The following is a 25,300-nucleotide window of genomic DNA, read 5'->3' as shown; positions in this document are numbered from 1 at the left end:
TAAACCTTTGTGGTATATCAAATCAGTAAACGAACTTAATGAGTTTCCCACTTAATATCCAATAATGGGAAGTGCTATATGTACCACTTATTTTGCTCTTATAGCCGTGTTTAGTTTATCTATAACCTGGAGTAGACGGGAATTTAACTGTAACACCCAGACTGTTATTACGTTTGCAGCTGCACTGCCATGTGTCAACAACGAAAATATAAATTCAATTTTACGATATTAGAACTGCAGTGAGACCATGAGCCTAACATATCATTTTGCAGAATGTACGAAAAAAATCAGACTTGACAATACCTTGTAGAAACATAATACATGTACTTTAAATATCCCCACAAAAGATAGTACGGTAGGTAGGGAATTAGTAGATCAATACACATGTCCCTCACAGTTGGCATGCGCCTTAATGTGGGTTTATCGACAGGAAGGTAATAAACATGGCGACGTTTCCAACAATGAACTAGATTTTCTCACGTTAACAAAAATTTTATGAAGAACAGTACGTATAACCTTTTCTATTCTAGATTTAGTTTTTATTAGTGATGAACCAATCTGTTTTATATTTGTATTACGACTGCAAACTTGATTATGTGTAATTGGTATCTTACCAGGAAGTATTTAAGTGGATATTGCCTCGGTACTGTATACAGAAGTTATGTTTAAGTGTACTCGGACAACAGTCTGGACCGCTAGTTCACAATGATACACTCAAACCCTGACGACACATTTTCTGCATAGTACATTTCAGCTTAGGTGGATATACCAGTTGATGAGTTTTTTCCACATGTCGATTAATGGCTTTTTTCAATATTGAAGAGTTCTAGATGTTTCGTAATGTTATTAAGATTATTCAAAGCAATAAGGATCGTATGCTTTCAGGGATCTATACAAAAAGATACATTTCCTAATCTAAACTCCTCTAAGGCACTGTTTGAGAAATCATAGGCAAATTCTTTGCCCAACAAGGTGTTACATAAATCAAAATCTGTTAAATTGTGAAGCGATGACATGAATTCTAATAATCCAAAATTATTCACCAAAGAACACCTGGACTTGTCACGAATTTCGCTATTTTTATCACAATGCAAAATAATATGGGTGACATGATCATTAAAAAGCATTCCACACTATTGACATAATTCCATACAATTTGATATTCGTGACATTTAAAATACAATGTATACGATTATTATGCTGTGGGAACTTTACAGCGAGTTCCCAAAGAAAGTGCAACCTATTTTTAGGGTGAATACATTTGAATCTAATAAAATCTATATCATCAGACATACGTTCTAGACGTGATCTTTCATCAAATTTGTAAACATTTTTATAAACAAGTTTTCGGCAATATGTTTTACTAGGAGAAGTATCAAATTTAACATAATTAGTAAAAGAATCCTACAATGAGTATTTTCGTAATATACTTATGATGTCTGGTATGAAACCTTGTTGTTTTTCTGTATTCAAAAAAGACGTAAAAATTATGGTGACAAAAATTTTGTGAATCAAGATTCCACTATCCATGGCAATAATTCTTCTTACAAACAATAATTTTCTGATGTCAATGTATGATTCTATGGTAACACACCTGAGCAATGAAACAGTCATGTCATTTGAATTGTGTTCTAAATTGTAATTAATACATTCGTGTAAATTAAAGGATATAATAGACTACATTACTGGTTTTGGTACGCGGACTGCTGTCTGTTTGGAAAGCTCTTCGAACATAAAATAGAGCTTATTCTGTCCAAAAAACTATCATCTCAAACAACTTAAAAATCACTGGTAATAATGAAATGTCCCTATAACTGTCCGGAATTTCTTTTGGCTTTCCTTGGCCCTTATATAAGGTAATGATCAAATCTTTTTTTTTCAATGGTTAGGTACATACTCATTACCTATGACTATATTAAATGAACATGCAATATAATCAAACAGTTTTTTGCCACCATATTTCAAGTGTTCGTAAACTATGCCATCATGCCCTCCGGCCCTGTTGGTGTTTAGTTTTTTTTACATAAATTAGATATTTCAACACTTGTAACAGCCGTATCGAAAAAAAACATTCCTTCTCAGCTTTGACATTCGCCTTTATGTTTTCAACTTTTGTATTGACAAAATCTGCAAATGCAACATTAAATAAATCACTATGATTATCTTTAAATATTGTGCTAAAATGTGAATGTAACGCATCTAATATATCAGAAGGTTCCCTAAGAATGTTTTCTTTACATTTCAATTCTGTTATAGTATGCGTTGTTTTCCGTGCTTTTCTATTGTAAAGTTGCCAAAATAGAGATTGAAAAAATCAGACATGACAATACCTTGTAGAAACATAATACATGTACTTTAAATATCCCACAAAAGATAGTACGGTAGGTAGGGAATTAGTAGATCAATACACATGTCCCTCACAGTTGGCATGCGCCTTAATGTGGGTTTATCGACAGAAAGGTAATAAACATGGCGACGTTTCCAACAATGAACTAGATTCTCTCACGTTAACAGAAATGTTCTGAAGAACAGTACGTATAACCTTTTCTATTCTAGATTTAGTTTTTATTAGTGATGAATCAATCTGTTTATATTTGTATTACGACTGCAAACTTGATTATGTGTAATTGGTATCTTACCAGGAAGTAATTAAGTGGATATTCCCTCGGTACTGTATACAGGAGTTATGTTTAAGTGTACTCGGACAACAGTCTGGACCGCTAGTTCACCATGATACACTCAAACCCTGACGACACATTTTCTGCATAGTACATTTCAGCTTAGGTGGATATACCAGTAGATGAGTTTTTTCCACATGTCGATAAATGGCTGTTTTCAATATTGAAGAGTTCTAGATGTTTCGTAATATGTTTGATTCAATCTCAGATAGGTTACTATCCTTTAAATGTAATGACGTGGGATATTACCCAATGCCAGAGCTGCTAAATCATAAAATGGTTTTATTGATGCTTGAAGCTAAGCACTGTAAAATTCTTGTTTATTATGCCTTAAAGATGTCTTGATGTCAAAAACTGGAATGAAATTGTAGACAAAACTTGACATCATGTAGTGACCATTTTAATGTAGATGTAATTATAATGATGTATGACAGTACTACCAATATCCTTTACAGCTCTTTTGTACTTGTGAAATCAAAACATACGCATTGTAAATATTTTAATTCCCACAAAGTTGGTGGTAAATACCATATGAAAGCTCCCCTTGATTAGTGAGTATGAAACATAAGGCACATACATCTTCAATATCAATATGTGATTCTAGGGAAAAGTGCTCTGGGGATAAACATATTTAGTCCATAGATCATAACCATAATTGATAATTAGCACCCTAGGTAAACAATCCTTTACTACTAGATATAGGGTCCACCTACGAACTAATTTAGCCTTAACAACAGCTGCAATGTTGATTTTGAATTCAACAATAATAAAAAATCAGTGCAAAATAAATGTTGTCTTACATATTTTGCATGTATTGGTATGCACCAGAAAAACTGCAGAATAAGACGTATGTACAAAGTTAGATATGTCATTTTCATAAGCATTGCATTTAGTGTAGGAATCTATCAGATACACATGCAGCTGCTACCGCTTATGTCAATAGGAGATTTCAGAAAAGATGGCGATGACGTCACACAAAGGTACATCCGGGCGCTCAAAGGTACAACTCCGTATATCTGTACAAATGAACACGGTGTGAACACAGCCGCTTGCGATATTTGTTTGCATTTTATTGTAATAAATACTAGGGCAATCCGAGAACTATTGCGTTATTTTAATTTCAAAAAGTGTAAATAAAAATATGTAACAATAATATATAGATATAAACATATGGTATTTATAGATTTTACTCTGTTTATACTCCATTTTCGACCGCCACGAGAAAAACAAGGTCGTCATTACCTATTACATTGACAGAATATTGCAAATATAAGCTTGAAATTACAATTTAAGTTCCCGAAATATCATAATATGGGATTACTGTTTTAAGTCTTTCTTGGTAAAACATCTTACAATGTGTGATTATGATACATTGGCTTCCGATGGTTACCCCAAGCGAACGGCAGTCATTACAATACTGCTGAGATCTCGAATTTCGTCCATTTTCGGAGTCAAAAAATTACGTATTCTGGATGACTTTTTCGTCAGAAATTTTGGAGTTTAGTTTTTGACATACAAATGGGACAGTTTATAGTTATTTTTTATCCATTTTGCAAACAAAACTTTGAGTATTTTAGGATTCTCGAAGCCGTACGCAATGTGTCCTGGTCGACATTTACAGTCTACGATCTCCCGGTATTCGTAAATCGAAATGTAGTACGTCTGCATAATATGTGTTCAACTATTTAAAAGTAATATCACTTCAATTTGAGACTTCACATAACAGCCCATGGAATATAAGCGGGTGAAAATTTAAAAAAAATAAAAAAAATATAGAATCTATAGTATGACCTGAACGATTTCTCCATTTTATTTTTCGAGATCAACAGCCATACAAAAACGTGTACGTGTACAGTACGTACGTGTAACACAATGTTTTACTATTCGTGATTTTGTAACGATACAAGAGCATTCCTTTAAAACAACATATGCATGGCTAAGAACAATATATATATTTTTAAAAAGTACTTATTGAGATATGTTTTGCTATTTAATAATATGATTAATTTCCCCCAACTATGGGCTATGGCCTGCGGTGAAGTTTTTCATGTTTAACAGAAATATAATACATTGAATCAATTCTCTATTCATAACAACTTTTCCACAACATGAATTTCTACGTGTGTGAACAAAAACGGGTACCGGACCGGCTGCGCTTCGCAAGCTGACTTCAGCACTAAATCTACACACATATATATTTAGCAATAAACAATAGTAAATATAAAAATGTAAATGTCTGTAACCTATCTAACAATAAGAAACCATTTTAAAATCAGAATTTGCAAGTATGGACGTGCACAGTTTTGTCAAAGTATCGATTGTGTAGCAGGGATGTATGTATCTGTTATTGTTTTTATTAGTCGCCATACCCAACGCCTCACTGCGCACATGTGATGTCCGCTGTCACCGATAGACACTATGAAATAATGCAATCTTATACTTTAAATACCAAATCAGGGCCACTTAGATAAATAGATAACAATGCCACAGAAAATCGTTTGGTGTGAATATGTGGGTCTGTCATTAGCATACGAATAACTCGTAAGGTATAATTTTGAATAGTTTATCGTTTTGAACAAGTAATGCACACTATACTCAGTGGCGTAGGAAGATGAAACCTAATGTGTGTGTGTGTGTGCGGGGGGGGGGGGCAAGTTCTCAATATTTTGTAACTCCACCCCCCTCCCCCCTGCGCTCTGCACCTACCAAAATGTTCTAAAACGAAGTACGAAAAATGTGCAGGAGGACCCTTTTTTCTTTCAAATGTGCATTTTCAGAACAAAAAAAGGCAATTGAAATGATTGTGTATTGTCTTTCATTTTATAATGTCAGGTTACACTGAATATCAATTAAATGTAAATGATACAAAACAGAATAAATAAACTGCTGTTTTTAAATAAAACCCGTTATTAATTATACATATTCATTACCCAACATCTCGTCATTACATTGGCTCCGCTAGGGGTTGCAATCAAATTTCGTCGATGATATACAAAATATGTATGTTCTTGATATTTTGTCATAAATTTAATACTGCTTGCAACTTGTATATAACTTTAAATGTGTGATTGCCCCTGCGAGATGGTACTCATGACGGCATAAATATTCATGAATAATTCATGAACTTTCAAGAATATTAGCAGATTGTGTTCATGAAAAAAACAAGAATATTCATCAAATGACTCTCATAAACTGTTCATGAAGTTTTATGAATCCATCAAACATTCAGGGTTCTTCATGATCAATGTGTCAAGATTTATTCATGAAGTTTTATGCATGACTGATATTTATTAAAATTCTTTAAAATGAATGAAAATGTTTCATTCATGAATGATTCTTGAAATGCTATTTCATCATTTTGATGAATTTTAATGAATATCCACTGAAATCGCATGACTTGTCACATGACCACATGAGGCACATGACTTTTATATATATTTCCCGTCAAAACAGTCACGATCCAAAATGTCTGTTGTATTTGCTGGCATGTGGAGGGGGAAACATAATTCATTTTAAAATGGAAGTTTTGGCACATTAGTGAACAAATTATTCCATTCCTAGATTTCTTCAAGTACAGATGAACACTTTCAGTAAGTTTGGATTTATCTGCAGTTCTTTTTTAACATGAAATTGTTGCACACTGATATTGCTATAGCGATTATGCATATATATTGGTTTGTGACATGTTGTCAAATGTTATTGAATTGAAATATCTACATATAATATCGTGCTTTACAGCTACAGGTTTGTTTTGGACAAATACTAATTTACTTGGAATGTATTATGAAATTGATTGCTGCATATCCCTGCAAACAGATTTTGTTAGCGCTTATCCGTGGCACTATGAAAATATAATGAACACAGTAAACAATTGGGGATTCAATTTTAAACTCTTCTGGTGCTATATATTGATATATGAATTATACCTATTGTCATAAGAAATCGTTTAATCAAATATTGAATTAATTCCAATAGAATTGTAATTGGTTTGATAGAAAATTTCAATCCTGGACCCCCAGTAGAATTCATGAAATTCAGATGTAGCTGACTCCAACTTGCATTCATTAAACTTTATGAACACGACTTAAGTTCATGAATATTCATGAATTGTTTGTGCATACTGCTGCGAGTTGTAGTTCATGAATAACTTATGAATGATCATGAATAAACATTCATGATCATTCATGATGGTTTTAAGTTCATGAATATTCTTAAAATAAAAGAGAAAAGATTCATGAGTGTTCATGAAATATTTTTCCTAAATTATTCATGAATGTTTAAGTTCATGAATGCATGACAATTAGCATGAATAATTGAATATTCATGAATTTTATTAATGTTCATGAATTATTCATCAACGGCTCGCAGGGGTACTTTCAATTTTGCTAACTGTGTTCATTGTTTAAGTTTCTTTAGTATACATGTTTGATTTGATATGCTTGTTTCGCAGTTACGTATGCTACAGCACTGTCTCTAAGTATCTACCTGTGTCATGCTTGAGTGCATATCCAGACCGATATCATTTAGTTTTTTTTCATTTGATACACAGGCTTTTGACTATTGATATAAGGACGACCTCTAAATATCTATCCAGTATTTCACATATAGAGGTGTCCGTATATCTACAGAGTAGAAAGCAAGTGTATCAATTTCTGATATATTTTATTTGTTTGGTTTAAATACAAAGGTGATATTGATCAGTAGCGTATAAAAAAATCAAGGAAATTTATGCCTAATTAGTACCTGATTGAGTTATCTGAATTATAATCATTACTGTATTCTATATACATATATGTTCTGATAAACATGGAATGAACATGAAAAAGTAAGGCGAGTTCAATTGGTTGAATTTATATTTTGAGACAGCCCCCGAATTTTGGAAGTCCGTGTCGGTGTCGGTGTCCGTACTCTGTGTCGGGCAAAATGGGAATCTCTAATCTCAAAATCTCTAATATTAGCTTCCTTCCCAAGCTTGTTATATTTTACAGGAAGAATAATGTATGTATGTAACCACTGTATGTTATTTTGAATGCATCTATAATAAGACATTTCCTCGTGCACTATACATTTAGTATATTGTTTGAACAACACTCGTGGGGCCATTGATTTAGGTCATAAAAGGGACATTTCTTCTTATGTCACTGTTTTATGTCTTAAACAAATATTTTAATGAATGCTAGAACACATACCAGTGGTAAAACCATCAATAAATTGTGTCGGGAAATACATGCTATTGTATCGTCGGTTCATCCGTGCTTTTGCTGTAAATTGGCTGTGATATTTTGGATCGATTTAATAAAATTGAGGTTTTATGCATATTTGAATTTTTGTTAACGTGAGTGTACGTATAAAGTCTGTCACTATGTTTATATGTTATACCTTTCAGCACTCTGGAAATATAATACTTTTCACCAGTCTATTCAGCACTCTCGCTATTTAAAGAAAAATACATATACCTCTTTCATGAATACGTCTACCTAGTGTATACTTGTGGTCTAATTATACATGTACCCCACATACGCAGTAATATGTTGAGTTACTTGACAACAATGGCGGCGTCTGGAGTAGTAGTGTACCGAGTTTAATAGTTTCTTCTCTCACCAGGTTTATAATACCCAATCTGAATAATGCTGAAATCGTTGCGTATAAATAAGTTTATTTCATGAAATCTATACATGACTACTATATTCGGATCATGGCTTAATGAGGTAAATACCGTTAGCACAAAACATTTATAAAAATGCATTTGTCTAAGTAAATTATTGATATGATTTGTATAAAAAACAAATTCTTTCAAATGTCCGCTGCCGTTTAAGATACTCTAGATCTAGACTCTACCATCGATATAGCCCAGTCAGTCTAGGGATTTAATTCTAACTAGTTGCAATATCATTTACGAGTGGTGATACAGGTAAATTTGATTAATGGACCAGCATTAACTTTTCTCTCTGTACCACAAAACAAAAGAAATAACTGTTATTGCAAGATCATGTCATGTACAATACACTTTTCTTAGTTAAGTTAATGTGGAAAGAACATTGTCATTTTAGAGATTTCTGCTAGTAGTGATATTATCCAGATCCAAGAAATGCTCATTTGGAGTTAATTTGAATAAACTGTGAAAAAAACGTTCATAATTTTGAACCAGAAGATTGGGTGTTATAGGTGTTGACAAAAAAGTCATCGGAATATGGATTTTTTTTTATTAATGAATATTAAATTGTTTGATGGGCTTATATTTAAACTGATGATTTCCCCCTTTCCCTGAATAGAGTGGAATGGGACGATACATAATTTTCAAAAAAATATTTCAAATTACATATACTAACTGCGTGTTAAATTTCAATTATATTGTGTTGTGTTCTATTGTTATTATTAGGTACTCTCTTTTCAATTAATGTTTAGTATAAACAATCATATTGACTTAGGGGGCATTTTGATTAACTATTTCCTCTCATTTCACGATACATAACGCTATAATTCTACAACCCCAAGAGAAAATACAGGCAATTATTATATGAGTAACATAGACATGCCGGTCAGTATAGCCATACGAGCTATGATCATTGGTTGAAAATTTGTCAAAATGCATGGAATATATATAACAAATATGACATGTTCAAGTGTTTTGTCCGGTCTCTGCACCTCACAGTACGTATAATGCAGAGACGATTATAATGCAGAGACGATTATTTCGCAATGGACAAAATCACATATATGGACATTGCGTACAGCTTATTGCGATGATGAACACTTCAATTTGCATTAAATCGTTTGATATCAAACACCGCCATACTAACCATATGTAATCCATGCTTTATTGGGAAAACTCGCCGTTTTAATTTATATAGGACTTTAAAGCCAGGATGGAAAGAAATGAATAAATGATAAAATATTTGTATTTCATATTAATTGATATAAGAGTCAGGTTGAACATCACTATTGACAGCACCTGTACATTTAATAGTATCCTTAAATTGTAAATAAAACATATTTATATAATTTCTTAATAATAATTAATCCTATTCATAGTTGCTGGTAGCAGTGACAAGAGCAATAATTGCACATGGACTTTTGGTTCAAGCCTGCCAGTGACTATATATGTTTAATATTTAGGTACTATTATAATCTAACCTTTGTTGTACATGTAGTTGTGACTGTAGTGTGTATCAGGTGTGTGAGGTATTCCCATACAAGTTATGTCCCCTTACCCGTGTTATGAATGTTTCGCATTATTTTCATTTCTTTTTTTATGTGTAATTTGTTTCATTGTTTTTCTTCTCGTTTTCGCCACTATTGGAGAGAACTTATATAGGCTTCGCCTGTTGTTTAATCCAGTTGACATGTACGATCTTTGTCAATAAAATTTGATGAAATGAAATGTAATCCATTTGCATGTATATATTCTATATTCATATTTACATCTTTGTAGGATCCAAGTCATGGATAGTTGGTGATTGTATTTGACACTATTCCATCGGTTTTTTATCACAATAACACGTGTTCTAAAAGGTAAGTAAACACTGTTTACACTATATTCACGGGAATTGACCTCTTCTAAAATAATCGAGACAAATGTAGTCAACTCAAAGCAGAAACAATATAATCACTGAATATTAATCAAAATGCAATTAATGTCATTAAGCAGATGACGGTTGTATTCTTTTTGCTATTTATGGCAAATAATCTTCACATGATTCTAGAAATATATCTATAAATCATGGTAAATGTAATAAATTGTAGCCACTGTCTTATATGTTAAATCGAATATCAAATGCTCTAAATGTCTTTTCTAGTATGTATGCATGCATTCAACACACACGTATCAAATTAAAGTTTTTTCCTTGATATTTTTTTCCTCATTTTCTTTAATACTTTGTATTTGCATATTGTAGAGTTATCTGTCCTTGCTTTTAATCATAAGGCGCGATACTTACTTCATATTTGTTCACAGAAAACGACGCCAGTTTGCTACAATGTATATCTACTCACAAGGCATAATATAACAACAGTTGAGATACAACATCGACATACATACCATATGTTATTCATGTATATATTCTATATCCATATTTATATCTTTGTAGGATCGAAGTCATGGACAGTTGATGATTGTATTGGACACCGTACCAGAGTCTATCCAAATTTTATGTGGACTAGAAGGTACGCTTACACTGTCTACACTTCTTACACGCTAATTCAAATATCAAATAATGCTTTACACATCGTAAGTATGGTAACGCATAGTACAAATTGTTAAAACTAATCATGAATTTAAAGCTGTTTTTAATTCAAGATAATATTTGTATCTATTAGATAAATGCATAATTCTTGGAGTATTCTATCATCACTTCATTTCTTAATAGTATCTTTAACTTGTAATTATTCATTATAGCCTTTGTGCTATCGGACGTTCTTAAACTTTTAAGTCTATTCTAGCATGTATGTATCTAACCCAGACGTATCAAACATAAGTAGGTTTTGTTTAGTATTTTATGTTTGCATATTGTATAAGTGGATTATCTGCCCTTGCTTGTAGGTATTTGATATTTTGATTAATTGATAACATCAAGTCAGATATGTTCGTCCATAAGATAAGTATAGGTTGTTTTGTCTTTATAAAGAGATAATTCAATTTTGCTTGTTACGAGCATTTCCATTGGCTTAAAAAATTATTTTATCAGCCCATAAAGGAAAAAATGGCGTCGCCGTTTGTAACGTTGCTTCTGATTGGCTGAGATGACGGCATAATGATTTCATAGACAAAAGAGTCCCAAAATGAATTTTGAATATTGAAGAGATTATCTTTAGAAAATTGAATTATAAGGATTAATTTGAATATATTTTTTATGTTATGGAGATATAACACAAAAATCTGAGTGTACTCTCATCATAAACACTCAGATTTTTGTGTTATATCTCCATAACATAAAAAATATATTCAAGTTAATCATTAAATAGATCTTGAAAATGCGACACAAGTTTCTGTCCACACTGTTAGAATTATATCGTTGCCCCATATTTACTCTTTTATAATTAGTATACAACAGACATACATAGGTTTGATGCAACTTCTCAGACTCAATGTTGTACACTTATTTTAGTGTAAAATGAATTGTGGCGTAGCAATGATACGGCTAAATATAATAACCTGATATTTTTATGGTATATTAATATGGATATTTTATCAAGCATCATTCACGTAAATTCCATAGCATCGGTCGTTATGTTATTGCTTTTTTATATATTGGAATACGGGCATTGGTGACTTCACAGTTAATGCAAGTTCGTGATTTTCCGAAACGAGGAGCTATTAAGATTGTTCAAATGAATGAATTGATCTTAATTCAAGGTCAAGGGGATAAAATAAGCTTAATTATCTAAAAGACTTCTTGTCAATAATTATCAGGACATGAGACCAAGAAACATGATATCGAACATGTACATACTGGAATGAACGGCTTCAAAGTTTTTTTCTAAATGAATGGCCTTAATCTTCATAAATTAATATGCAAGGTAATAAAATTACAGAATGAGTGTTTAATGAACACAAACTCTGACCGAAGTATTTTTACATTGAAGTGTGTAAAAGTAAGTATTAGTCTGTCACAGAGTTTTCTCCTTCACTGTAAATTTCGCTAACATCACTATCGATAATTTGGTCAGAAATTATCAACCAAATATTGTGTTTACTGTTATTTAATGGAGTTGTCTATCTCGCATCCGATGGAATAGCCGAATATATTGATTCGAGTTTAGGTGTGTTGAGGTATAATAGAACACAGAATATTAGCACAGTGGAGCTAGAAAACGTAAGAACCAAATTGAGTACAACCTAGATTAAATAGTGGAAACATGTGATCGATATTAAATGGTCTTGTTCAGCGAAACTTACTAATTTAAAGCAGTTTCACTGACCAAATCAATATCATTTGACTTTTAGCACCGTGACGGATGGAAGCGTGTTAGTTTGTTACTTTTGGATGAGCCCTTGTTATGTAATTTGACTGTTCTTTGAAGAAAGAGCGATGCTATTATTTTGTGTTTGCCTGCATTCTTCATGTAAAGACATGTTACACGGATCCATGGCTTACGTAATTAGTTGTTTCACAGGTCTTGCATTCCAGACTGGTTTAATGTAAGGTTAATTTGATTTTGATGCAGTTTTAATTGTCAATACAGTTTTGTGTTAGTTTTTACAGGGTAGTTTTGAGACATGTTGACTTCGAAATTCCCAGGACAAGCATACATCTGGTGTATATTATTTACTGTGAACTTATATATCGTCAAAGAAATCGATTTCTTAGTTTTAAACAAACAAGTGAAGAAAAGGGAGACCTATGGTAAACAGTTTGTCTTCGTTTTTATGTATATCATTTTATCAACACAATTTGTACAATTGCGTAATACTATGTACATTCTTATATTTGTCAGATCCGACACCATGGTTGAGTTATGGTAGCCTGGGATAGTGAACAAGTGTGTCGTATTGTAACTTTCAACTACATGTAGAGGTGTGTATTCGTAATGATTTAGTGACGTGTATTTCTCAACATGTGTATGTTTTACTAACATTTCTAATGTTATATTAGTGTTAACTTGTTAACAAGTTAATCATTCAATTAAAGAACCATTTTTTTTTCGAACTCACTGCAAGCCTACATTTGATTATCAAATGCATGATTAAGAATAGTTTTTTTTCTTTATGAGGTTGTTTATAGCTGGAGATAATTGTCATTTTGGCAGTTTAATTATAATTGTCGCCTCATTCACTAAAACGTTGCGTAACTGTCATTTTTCGTAAGTTATACGTGTATTATATTTATTGAATATTATACAAATATTTTAGATAAATCCTGACATCAGTTAAAATGTATATATGGGGTAAATACCAATATCAAGCAACGAAATGATAATTAATGGCGCTTTACGTAAATGGACATACCACACAGTAATATGTAAGTAATGCCAAGAGTGAATGTAACCCATGCAAAAACGGCAATTACCTATATCAAGCTGTAACTGTGTGATTTTTGAAATAGAGGTCATGAGAATTTTAAAGTTCGATGATTGTAATAAAATAACTGTAATGTGAACAGCAAAGAATTATCCATTTTTGCATTAATATCGTTATGTAAGTTTATTATGAAATGAATGTTTATCAACACATTTTTATTCTGATACATCAGCAAACACTCATCAACTAATAATCAAAAAAGTAATTTTACACTAATGAGGTATTATAAAATTGACGTCACAATGACCTCATACTGTTACACCACGATAACACACATTATACTCTATAGATTCAAATGTTCAATGTGGGTAATGTTCAATGTAAACATAGCGGTATGAACGATGTTACACTTTGTTGCATGGTATTGACAATTAAGTCTAAATTACTACTAAAACCAATCATGAATAAAACATACACATTAAGTTTACTAGCTTATCCAGTTTTTAGTTTGGTAGTAAATCAGTTTTATCAAATATATAGTAGTTGAACTCTGAAATAAATATATTGAAATTTAAAAAACAACTATGATCAAGTATGAATCGAACTATGATTCATACAATTATACTTACAGTGAATTAGGAACAAAATCAAAACCTGAAAATGGAGACTGATCAGAGTGAGATTGAAAAATTGAAAAGTAAGTATGTTTAACATTGGTATAGGTCTTTAATGATAAAGTAATCATTGTGAATATTTCATTTGATAAAGTAATCATTGTGAATATTTCATTTCAGAATATTTTATTGTCAGATGTTATAGTTCATGCCTATAACTTCCGTCTCCCTAGATATTAACAGTAGATACAAATAGTTAAATCAATATATATATTATTAATATACTCGTTGTCAATAATATATTCCTAACCTATTTATTCATTTTGTTTCACTTTTTACTACCTCTCAGCTGTGGTTGGATCTGGAAACAAATAATCGTTAATATATCTCAAATAGAAATAAATACTTGAAGGAGAAAATTATGTAGAGGCGATAGAATAAGATAACTTATCTGATCGATTATGCATTCTTTATTAATACTTTGATTTCAGGATAAATTAAAAGAACAATGAAATTGAATTGTAATTGTAGTTGATTGTCAATGTAAATCATCGATGGGTATTATTTTGCATTTAATATACAAGTCGGTGAAAGAGATCAAGCAGTCTTATCGAGTTTTGATTAGACAATTTTGATAACGAATGGAAATGTATTACATTTGAATTGCAATAGACAATATATTAGAGTCTTTCTAAAAAACTGCTGGAACCTTTATTGGATATCTCACAGTTTTCTATAAAATATGTTTTGATATTTTTTCCATATTTCATTCCGTCGGCAGGCGCTTAAGAAATTTAGAGACAATTGTTTCATTCATGCCAAATTCTGATATTAAATTCATCATTAAAAAGACTTAACAAAAATCATATCAATCATTTTGCTAATGATGTGATATAGATCAAGCATCAAGGTATATCAACAAACGTCCAATAGACAATGTAACCGAAATGTGATACAAGATTTAGAAATCATATGTAGATGACAAAAGTCTTCAGAAATATTTAAAATATATATACTTTTGATATACAAATTTGTTTTATCCTTCTAATACTACCATGATTTCAATGTTTTTTTCATTCTGTTTTAGCTTTCAATTAAATATGTTTTGACATCTTTCCATTTTTCCTTAGGTCACGAGACGCTTAACATTTTTTGAACAAACTGTTTTCATTCATGCCGATTTCTAAATATTCAATCGATAATTAAATTGACTTGAAAATAATCATATCACTCATTATGAAATCGATGTGATCTAGATAAGGCATCACGATAGATAAACGTCAAATAGACAATGTAACGGAAATGTGACAAAATATTTAGAAATCATTTGGAGATGAATTTATAAAAATCAACAAAAATATTGAAAATATATTTACTTTTGATATACAAATTAGCTTTTTTGCTTCTTCTATCACTACCATGACTTCAATATATTTTTTATTTTTCTCTGATATAAAATTCAACATATGATTCATGACAATGATTCAACATATGATTCATTTCAAGTTTCATTTCATTACTTCTGTGCGGTCGTGCTTGAATAAGAAACCATGGCGTACATGGATGTGATAATTAATATACCACGGCTAAAATAATTAGTATGTTGAGGGGATAGAATATGAAAATTGACCTAATCCATCAAGCATCCTTAAAAAATGATATAACTTTCTCGTAAATTGTTCTGCATAATCTTAATATTCTTGTTGTCAATATTATACTCCTAACGTGTTTATTCATTTTGTTTCACTTCTCACTACCTCCCTGCTGTGGTTTGTTCCGGAAACAGAAAGTAAGTAATCATTACTATATCTCATATAGAAATCAATGTTTCAACGAGATTATTATGTAGAGGAGATAGAATAAGAAGTACGAATGGGTCGATTATGCAATCCTTATCAGTATTTAGATGTTACGACAAATGAACAAAACAAGGTTATTTAATTGTAATTATAGTTTATTTTGTATGTAAATCTTAGATGGGTATTACTTTTTATTTTATTTACAAGTCGGTCAAAGAGACAAATCAGTCGACATAATTTACTGAATGTAAAGCTACTTTTTCGAGTTACCATTAGACAACTATGATTACCAATGGAAATGTGATATTACATTAGACAATATGTTGGTAGTATTTTTTAAAAACTGCTGAAACCTTAATTTGATATCATAGTGTTTAATAAAATATATTTTGATATTTTACAATAATTCATTCCTTCGGGAGAAACTTAACATTTTTAGAAAAAAATGGATTTATTTATTTTAATTTCGGATATTAAATTGATATGTAATATGACATGATAAAATCATATCGTGTATTATGTTGTTGATGTGGTATAGATTATCAGGCATCAAGGTATGTTAACGTTCAATAGACAATGTAACCGAAATGTGATAAAAGATTTAGAAATCGTATGCAGATGAATAAATCAAAGTCAACAAAAATATTGAAAATATATTAACTTTTGTTATACAAATTTGTTGTTCCTTCTATCACTACCATGACTTGAATATTTATTTATATATTTTCTATAGAAAAATCGACATTTGATTCATGATAATGTTATGAATCTTATTTTTAATTTTCATTCCTTGTTTCACTTTATTACTTCTTTTCGGTCGTGTTAAAATTTGAAAACTTGGCGTACATACATATGATAATTAATATACCACATGCTACAATATTAAGTATGTTGAGGGGATAGAATATGAAAATTGACCTGATTCATCATGCATTCTTAAAAATAAAATAATTTTACTGTAAATTGTTCTGCATAGTCTTAACATTCTTGTTGTCAATATTATACTCCTAACGTATTTATTTATTTTGTTTCACTTCTCACTACCTCCCTGCTGTGGTTTGATCCGGAAACAGTTCGTAAGTAATCATTACTATATTTCATATAGAAAATCAATGTTTCAACGAGATTATTATGAAGAGGCGATATAATTAGGAGAAGAATATGATCGAATATGCATTCTTACCACATTTAGAATTTACGACAAATGAACAAAACAAATTAACCAAATTGTAATTAATATCCATTGTCTAAGATAATCTAAAAATGGTATTACTTAGTATTCAATTTACAAGTCGGTCAAAGAGATACATCAGTCTACACCATTTATTGAATGTAAAGGTAGCTTACTGAGTTTACCTTATACGTCTATGATGACGAATGGAAATGTATTATTACACGAGACAATATATCTGTAATCTTCCTTAAAAATTGCTCTGCATAGTCTTAATGTGTTTGTTGTTAATATTACACGCTTAACGTATTTATTCATTTCGTTTCACTTCCCACTACCTCTCTGCTGTGGTTTGATCCGGAAACAGAAAGTAAGTAATCATTACTATATCTCATATAGAAACCAATGTTTCAACGAGATAATTATGTAGAGGAGATAACATAAGAAGTATGAATGGGTCGATTATGCAATCTTTATCAGTATTTAGATGTTACGACAAATGAACAAAAAAAGTTATTTAATTGTAATTATAATTTATTTTATATGTATTCTTAGATGGGTATTACTTTTCATTTGATTTACAAGTCGGTCAAAGAGACAAATCAGTCGACAAAATGTATTGAATGTAAAGCTATTATTTCGAGTTTTCATTAGAAAACTCTGATTAACAATGGAACTGTGATATTACATTAGACAATTAATATGTTGGTAGTCTTTCTTAAAAGCTGCTGAAACCTTAATTTGATATCACAGTGTTTAATCAAATATATTTTGATATTTTACAATAATTCATTCCTTCGGGAGATGCTAAACATTTTTGAAAAAAATGGATTTATTTATTTAAATTTCGGATATTAAATTGATATTTAATATGACATGACAAAATCATATCGTTTATTATGTTATTGATGTGGTATAGATTATCAGGCATCAAGGTATGTTAACGTTCAATAGACAATTTAACCGAAATGTGATGATAGGTTTAGAAATCGTATGCAGAGGAATAAATCAAAGTCAACAAAAATATTGAAAATATATTAACTTTTGTTATACAAATTTGTTGTTCCTTATATCACGACCATGACTTGAATATTTATTTATATATATATATAAGTTTCTTTTAGAAAAATCGACATTTGATTCATGATAATGTTATGAATCTAATTTTTAATTTTCATTTCTTGTTTCACTTTATTACTTCTTTTCGGTCGTGTTAAAATTTGAAAACTTGGCGTACATACATATGATAATTAATATACCACAGCTACAATATTAAGTATGTTGAGGGGATAGAATATGAAAATTGACCTGATTCATCATGCATTCTTAAAAATAAAATAATTTTACTGTAAATTGTTCTGCATAGTCTTAACATTCTTGTTGTCAATATTATACTCCTAACGTATTTATTTATTTTGTTTCACTTCTCACTACCTCCCTGCTGTGGTTTGATCCGGAAACAGTTGGTAAGTAATCATTACTATATTTCATATAGAAAATCAATGTTTCAACGAGATTATTATGAAGAGGCGATATAATTAGGAGAAGAATATGATCGAATATGCATTCTTACCACATTTAGAATTTACGACAAATGAACAAAACAAATTAACCAAATTGTAATTAATATCCATTGTCTAAGATAATCTAAAAATGGTATTACTTAGTATTCAATTTACAAGTCGGTCAAAGAGATACATCAGTCTACACCATTTATTGAATGTAAAGGTAGCTTACTGAGTTTACCTTATACGTCTATGATGACGAATGGAAATGTATTATTACACGAGACAATATATCTGTAATCTTCCTTAAAAATTGCTCTGCATAGTCTTAATGTGTTTGTTGTTAATATTACACGCTTAACGTATTTATTCATTTCGTTTCACTTCCCACTACCTCTCTGCTGTGGTTTGATCCGGAAACAGAAAGTAAGTAATCACTACTATATCTCATATAGAAATCAATGTTTCAACGAGATTGTTATGTAGAGGAGATAAAATAAGAAGTATGAATGGGTCGATTATGCAATCTTTATCAGTATTTAGATGTTACGACAAATGAACAAAACAAGGTTATTTAATTGTAATTATAGTTTATTTTGTATGTAAATCTTAGATGATTATTACTTTTTATTTTATTTACAAGTCGGTCAAAGAGACAAATCAGTCGACACAATTCATTAAATGTAAAGCTATTATTTCGAGTTTTCATTAGACAACTCTGATTAACAATGGAAATGTGATATTACATTAGACAATTAATATGTTGGTAGTCTTTCTTAAAAAGCTGCTGAAACCTTAATTTGATATCATAGTGTTTAATAAAATATATTTTGATATTTTACAATAATTCATTCCTTCGGGAGAAACTTAACATTTTTAGAAAAAAATGGATTTATTTATTTTAATTTCGGATATTAAATTGATATGTAATATGACATGATAAAATCATATCGTGTATTATGTTGTTGATGTGGTATAGATTATCAGGCATCAAGGTATGTTAACGTTCAATAGACAATGTAACCGAAATGTGATAAAAGATTTAGAAATCGTATGCAGATGAATAAATCAAAGTCAACAAAAATATTGAAAATATATTAACTTTTGTTATACAAATTTGTTGTTCCTTCTATCACTACCATGACTTGAATATTTATTTATATATATATAAGTTTCTTTTAGAAAAATCGACATTTGATTCATGATAATGTTATGAATCTAATTTTTAATTTTCATTTCTTGTTTCACTTTATTACTTCTTTTCGGTCGTGTTAAAATTTGAAAACTTGGCGTACATACATATGATAATTAATATACCACAGCTACAATATTAAGTATGTTGAGGGGATAGAATATGAAAATTGACCTGATTCATCATGCATTCTTAAAAATAAATATAACTTTGCCGTAAATTGTTCTGCATAGTCTTAACATTCTTGTTGTCAATATTATACTCCTAACGTATTTATTTATTTTGTTTCACTTCTCACTACTTCCCTGCTGTGGTTTGTTCCGGAAACAGGAAGTAAGTAATCATTACTATATCTCATATAGAAATCAATGTTTCAACGAGATTATTATGTAGAGGAGATAGAATAAGAAGAAGAATCTGATCGAATATGCATTCTTAACATATTTAGAATTTACGACAAATGAACAAAACAAATTAACCAAATTGTAATTAATATCCATTGTCTAAGATAATCTAAAAATGGTATTACTTAGTATTCAATTTACAAGTCGTTCAAAGAGATACATCAGTCTACACCATTTATTGAATGTAAAGGTAGCTTACTGAGTTTACCTTATAGGTCTATGATGACGAATGGAAATGTATTATTACACGAGACAATATATTCTATAATCTTCCTTAAAAATTGCTCTGCATAGTCTTAATGTGTTTGTTGTTAATATTACACGCTTAACGTATTTATTCATTTCGTTTCACTTCCCACTACCTCTCTGCTGTGGTTTGATCCGGAAACAGAAGTAAGTAATCATTACTATATCTCAAATAGAAACCAATGTTTCAACGAGATAATTATTGTAGAGGAGATAACATAAGAAGTGATTTGTTGTTGATGTGGTATAGATTATCAGGCATCAAGGTATGTTAACGTTCAATAGACAATGTAACGAAAATGAAAAAAAAGTTTAGAAATCGTATGCAGAGATATATCAAAGTCAACAAAAATATTGAAAATATATTAACTTTTGTTATACAAATTTGTTGTTCCTTCTATCACTACCATGACTTGAATATTTATTAATATATATAAGTTTCTTTAAGAAAAATCGACATTTGATTCATGATAATGTTATGAATCTAATTTTTAATTTTCATTTCTTGTTTCACTTCATTACTTTTTTTCGGTCGTGTTAAAATCTGAAAACATGGCGTACATACATATGATAATTAATATACCACAGCTATACAATATTAAGTATGTTGAGGGGATAGAATATGAAAATTGACCTGATTCATCGTGCATTTGTGCATTCTTAAAAATAATATAACTTTGCCGTAAATTGTTCCGCATAGTCTTAACATTCTTGTTGTCAATATTATACTCCTAACGTATTTATTTATTTTGTTTCACTTCTCACTACTTCCCTGCTGTGGTTTGTTCCGGAAACAGGACGTAAGTAGTCATTACTATATCTCATATAGAAATCAATGTTTCAACGAGATTATTATGTAGAGGAGATAGAATAAGAAGTACGAATGGGTCGATTATGCAATCCTTATCAGTATTTAGATGTTACGACAAATGAACAAAACAAGGTTATTTAATTGTAATTATAGTTTATTTTGTATGTAAATCTTAGATGGGTATTACTTTTTATTTTATTTACAAGTCGGTCAAAGAGACAAATCAGTCGACATAATTTACTGAATGTAAAGCTACTTTTTCGAGTTACCATTAGACAACTATGATTACCAATGGAAATGTGATATTACATTAGACAATATGTTGGTAGTATTTTTTAAAAACTGCTGAAACCTTAATTTGATATCATAGTGTTTAATAAAATATATTTTGATATTTTACAATAATTCATTCCTTCGGGAGAAACTTAACATTTTTAGAAAAAAAAATGGATTTATTTATTTTAATTTCGGATATTAAATTGATATGTAATATGACATGATAAAATCATATCGTGTATTATGTTGTTGATGTGGTATAGATTATCAGGCATCAAGGTATGTTAACGTTCAATAGACAATGTAACCGAAATGTGATAAAAGATTTAGAAATCGTATGCAGATGAATAAATCAAAGTCAACAAAAATATTGAAAATATATTAACTTTTGTTATACAAATTTGTTGTTCCTTCTATCACTACCATGACTTGAATATTTATTTATAAGTTTCTTTTAGAAAAATCGACATTTGATTCATGATAATGTTATGAATCTAATTTTTAATTTTCATTTCTTGTTTCACTTCATTACTTCTTTTCGGTCGTGATAAAATCTGAAAACATGGCGTACATACATATGATAATTAATATACCACAGCTACAATATTAAGTATGTTGAGGGGATAGAATATGAAAATTGACCTGATTCATCATGCATTCTTAAAAATAAAATAATTTTACTGTAAATTGTTCTGCATAGTCTTAACATTCTTGTTGTCAATATTATACTCCTAACGTATTTATTTATTTTGTTTCACTTCTCACTACCTCCCTGCTGTGGTTTGATCCGGAAACAGTTGGTAAGTAATCATTACTATATTTCATATAGAAAATCAATGTTTCAACGAGATTATTATGAAGAGGCGATATAATTAGGAGAAGAATATGATCGAATATGCATTCTTACCACATTTAGAATTTACGACAAATGAACAAAACAAATTAACCAAATTGTAATTAATATCCATTGTCTAAGATAATCTAAAAATGGTATTACTTAGTATTCAATTTACAAGTCGGTCAAAGAGATACATCAGTCTACACCATTTATTGAATGTAAAGGTAGCTTACTGAGTTTACCTTATACGTCTATGATGACGAATGGAAATGTATTATTACACGAGACAATATATCTGTAATTTCATTAGAAAACATTAATTTCCATGAGAAATTTAATAAAATGGAAGAAATAATACCGAATCAAATGATGGCAAACTGTAGTTTGATAAGTGGTGGCCCAACTATTGAAATTAAAATAACATACAATACATGCGGAATCATGTCAGGTTTCATCGAAACCTATTTTGGCAAAGTTTAAAGACAGACCGGGAGAAGGTATTCAACAACCACCAGTGTGTGTCCCCCTTATGTGGCCGTGAATGGATCGGTAATAGACAACTCATAGTTGCCGTCCTTTCGGAAAAAAAGAGTGATGTCCGACATTAGCGTCACGTAACCCAACAGAAGGAGCTGAATTATTATCAGCATTGGTTTTACGAGTAGACTTGGGATCAAAAGAATGGAGCCATGATTATGACAGGGGATCCAAAAGAAGTATTGAGAACACGAAATGACCCGGAATGATGACGAAAACCGCCTATAAGTGAAGATAATGAGACTAATGGTAATATTGGACACTGTAGCTATTTAAACTTTTTAAATTTAGTACTTTGATATAGAAAAAAAAAAAATTGAACAGTGTTTTGATTGCGTTAAAGGTGGTATGAACGCAAAATGTGATACAGACATATTCTACATGTAGCGCTAACGGCGCTACATTCAATATGTCCTGTATCCCATTGTGTTCATACTACCTTTAACGCAATTAAAACACTGTTCAATCTATATATTTACATTACATAAAACCACTCTGACGTCAAATTTAAAACGGTGATGGCTGCTAGTTTGGGTTGAACTACTGGGTAGTCAGGATGGCCGAATAGATATATAGTTCCTCTTCTTTCAGCTTTTCAAATATTTTTCAAATTAATTTTTCATTTTATAATTTTGATAATATATCAATAATGTCCATTTCGAATAAGAAATTGAGATAATCATAGGCGGAACAACTACCGGTATGTATCGTTGTCAGGGTATCGAGGCGGTCCGAAGTGTAGCGAGCCGCCATATTTGATTTTTCAACCCGAGGGAAAGTTACTGTTATATAGACCTATAGATGGTATGATCGTTGAGACTGACTGAAGGTTTATGTCATGTATGTATCGGGTCTAAGAACGCGATTTAGACAAAATGGTCATAGTCATGACTTTTGTTTTATTATACGGAGAATAGACACGTGTTTGCGTGTGTGTATGCCTTATTATTGAATGCAAAGACAGGGGGCCTAATTCAAACTGATAGATACTGTTTCCCTGGATAGGCTACATGTAATTGTCAGTTTTTTCTACTGGAAACCTGTAAATTATCTTTTACCCCATTTTTTCGCTTTATACCGATCCCAGCATTTTTTTCACCGACAATCAGATGATACTGTAAATTTATTTGAAGATGAGTGAACCGTACACACATACACGTAGTGTCCTACAATCTAACGTAACTATTGGGATTCCCCGACACTTCTCCTGAGGAAAGCCCTCCCGTTTGTATTTCCCGTCCTGCGATTTCAATCAGTAGTTTATTACCAGTTACAAATGCTTGGATCACATCATTTGAGATATGATGTCGAATACATAATATAGTTGGATCTATACAAAGACACCTTTATATTAATATTGAAAATCCGACAACTATATGACGCAAAAAACTTATCGAAAGCGTGAACTAGAGAAGTCTGAACCTGCACTGCGTTTGTATTCATACATCATTGCGATTATGCTAATTTGAACGCAACTCCCCTCCCGTTGACTTTACAAGGGCATATGTAAATGTTATTGTGTGAAGCTCGTTTGCATATACTTACACTTGGTAACTACTGTATTCTATATTATATTTGAAGAAATATATCAGAAGGACAGCGGCGATTTGTGTGATAGAACAGCCAAATTATAGGGAAATATTAGGTGGCGCCACTGTAAGTGTTGATAATACCACCTTTAGAGAAAAATATTTCTCGACCATGAGAAGTTTTCCATACATTTTTTTTCTGTCAATTCATGTTTTCTGTTTTCATATTTTGGAAAACATTTACACTGTTTTACACCGTACCTTCATTTGCAGTACGTTCTTTGAAAAAATACCGTATCAGCAGCGCGCCTGACAATTTTTAGTAGTGGTGACGTGACTTGACGTTGATATAACATGATGTTTACGTTATACCGATGTCAAAACTGTTATTCGTGCCGCATATGTAACAGAAAAAAACAGATAGTTAGGTACAGTTGTCTTTTTTTTTTTTTCTTCGTACCTCTTGTTGTTTCTGAAATAATGTATACTCTTTGGTATTTCATTACACAATGGCTCCAATTATATTCATTTCCCGAACAGTTTTTAACGTTTGGTCGTGTTTTTCTTTCTATATGATTCTACCTTTAACCCACTCAGCATGCATAATTTCAATGCATGATTTTGATGAAATGGTCAATACCGACGATGGAATCTACATAATGTTGATGTAGCAAAGCATTTTAGACTATATCGAATTAAAGATAAAATGTATATATATGTTCGTTTTCGTATTCCAGTGTTCT

The 25,300-nt window shown here is 30.8% G+C and overlaps 1 long non-coding RNA gene across 1 annotated transcript; it reads left to right on the top strand.

The window, feature by feature from the left end:
* Window positions 1-395: 395 nt before the first annotated feature.
* Window positions 396-14,332, top strand: LOC138309202 (uncharacterized). The gene is made up of 5 exons (XR_011206221.1): window positions 396-505; window positions 10,111-10,190; window positions 10,766-10,841; window positions 13,113-13,192; window positions 14,267-14,332. It is a non-coding gene; the product is annotated as an uncharacterized lncRNA (long non-coding RNA).
* Window positions 14,333-25,300: the final 10,968 nt, after the last annotated feature.

The sequence above is a fragment of the Argopecten irradians genome, chromosome 15 (assembly GCF_041381155.1).
Source record: "Argopecten irradians isolate NY chromosome 15, Ai_NY, whole genome shotgun sequence".
Lineage (NCBI taxonomy): Eukaryota > Metazoa > Mollusca > Bivalvia > Pectinida > Pectinidae > Argopecten > Argopecten irradians.
This window is presented reverse-complemented; position numbering and strand designations above follow the sequence as displayed.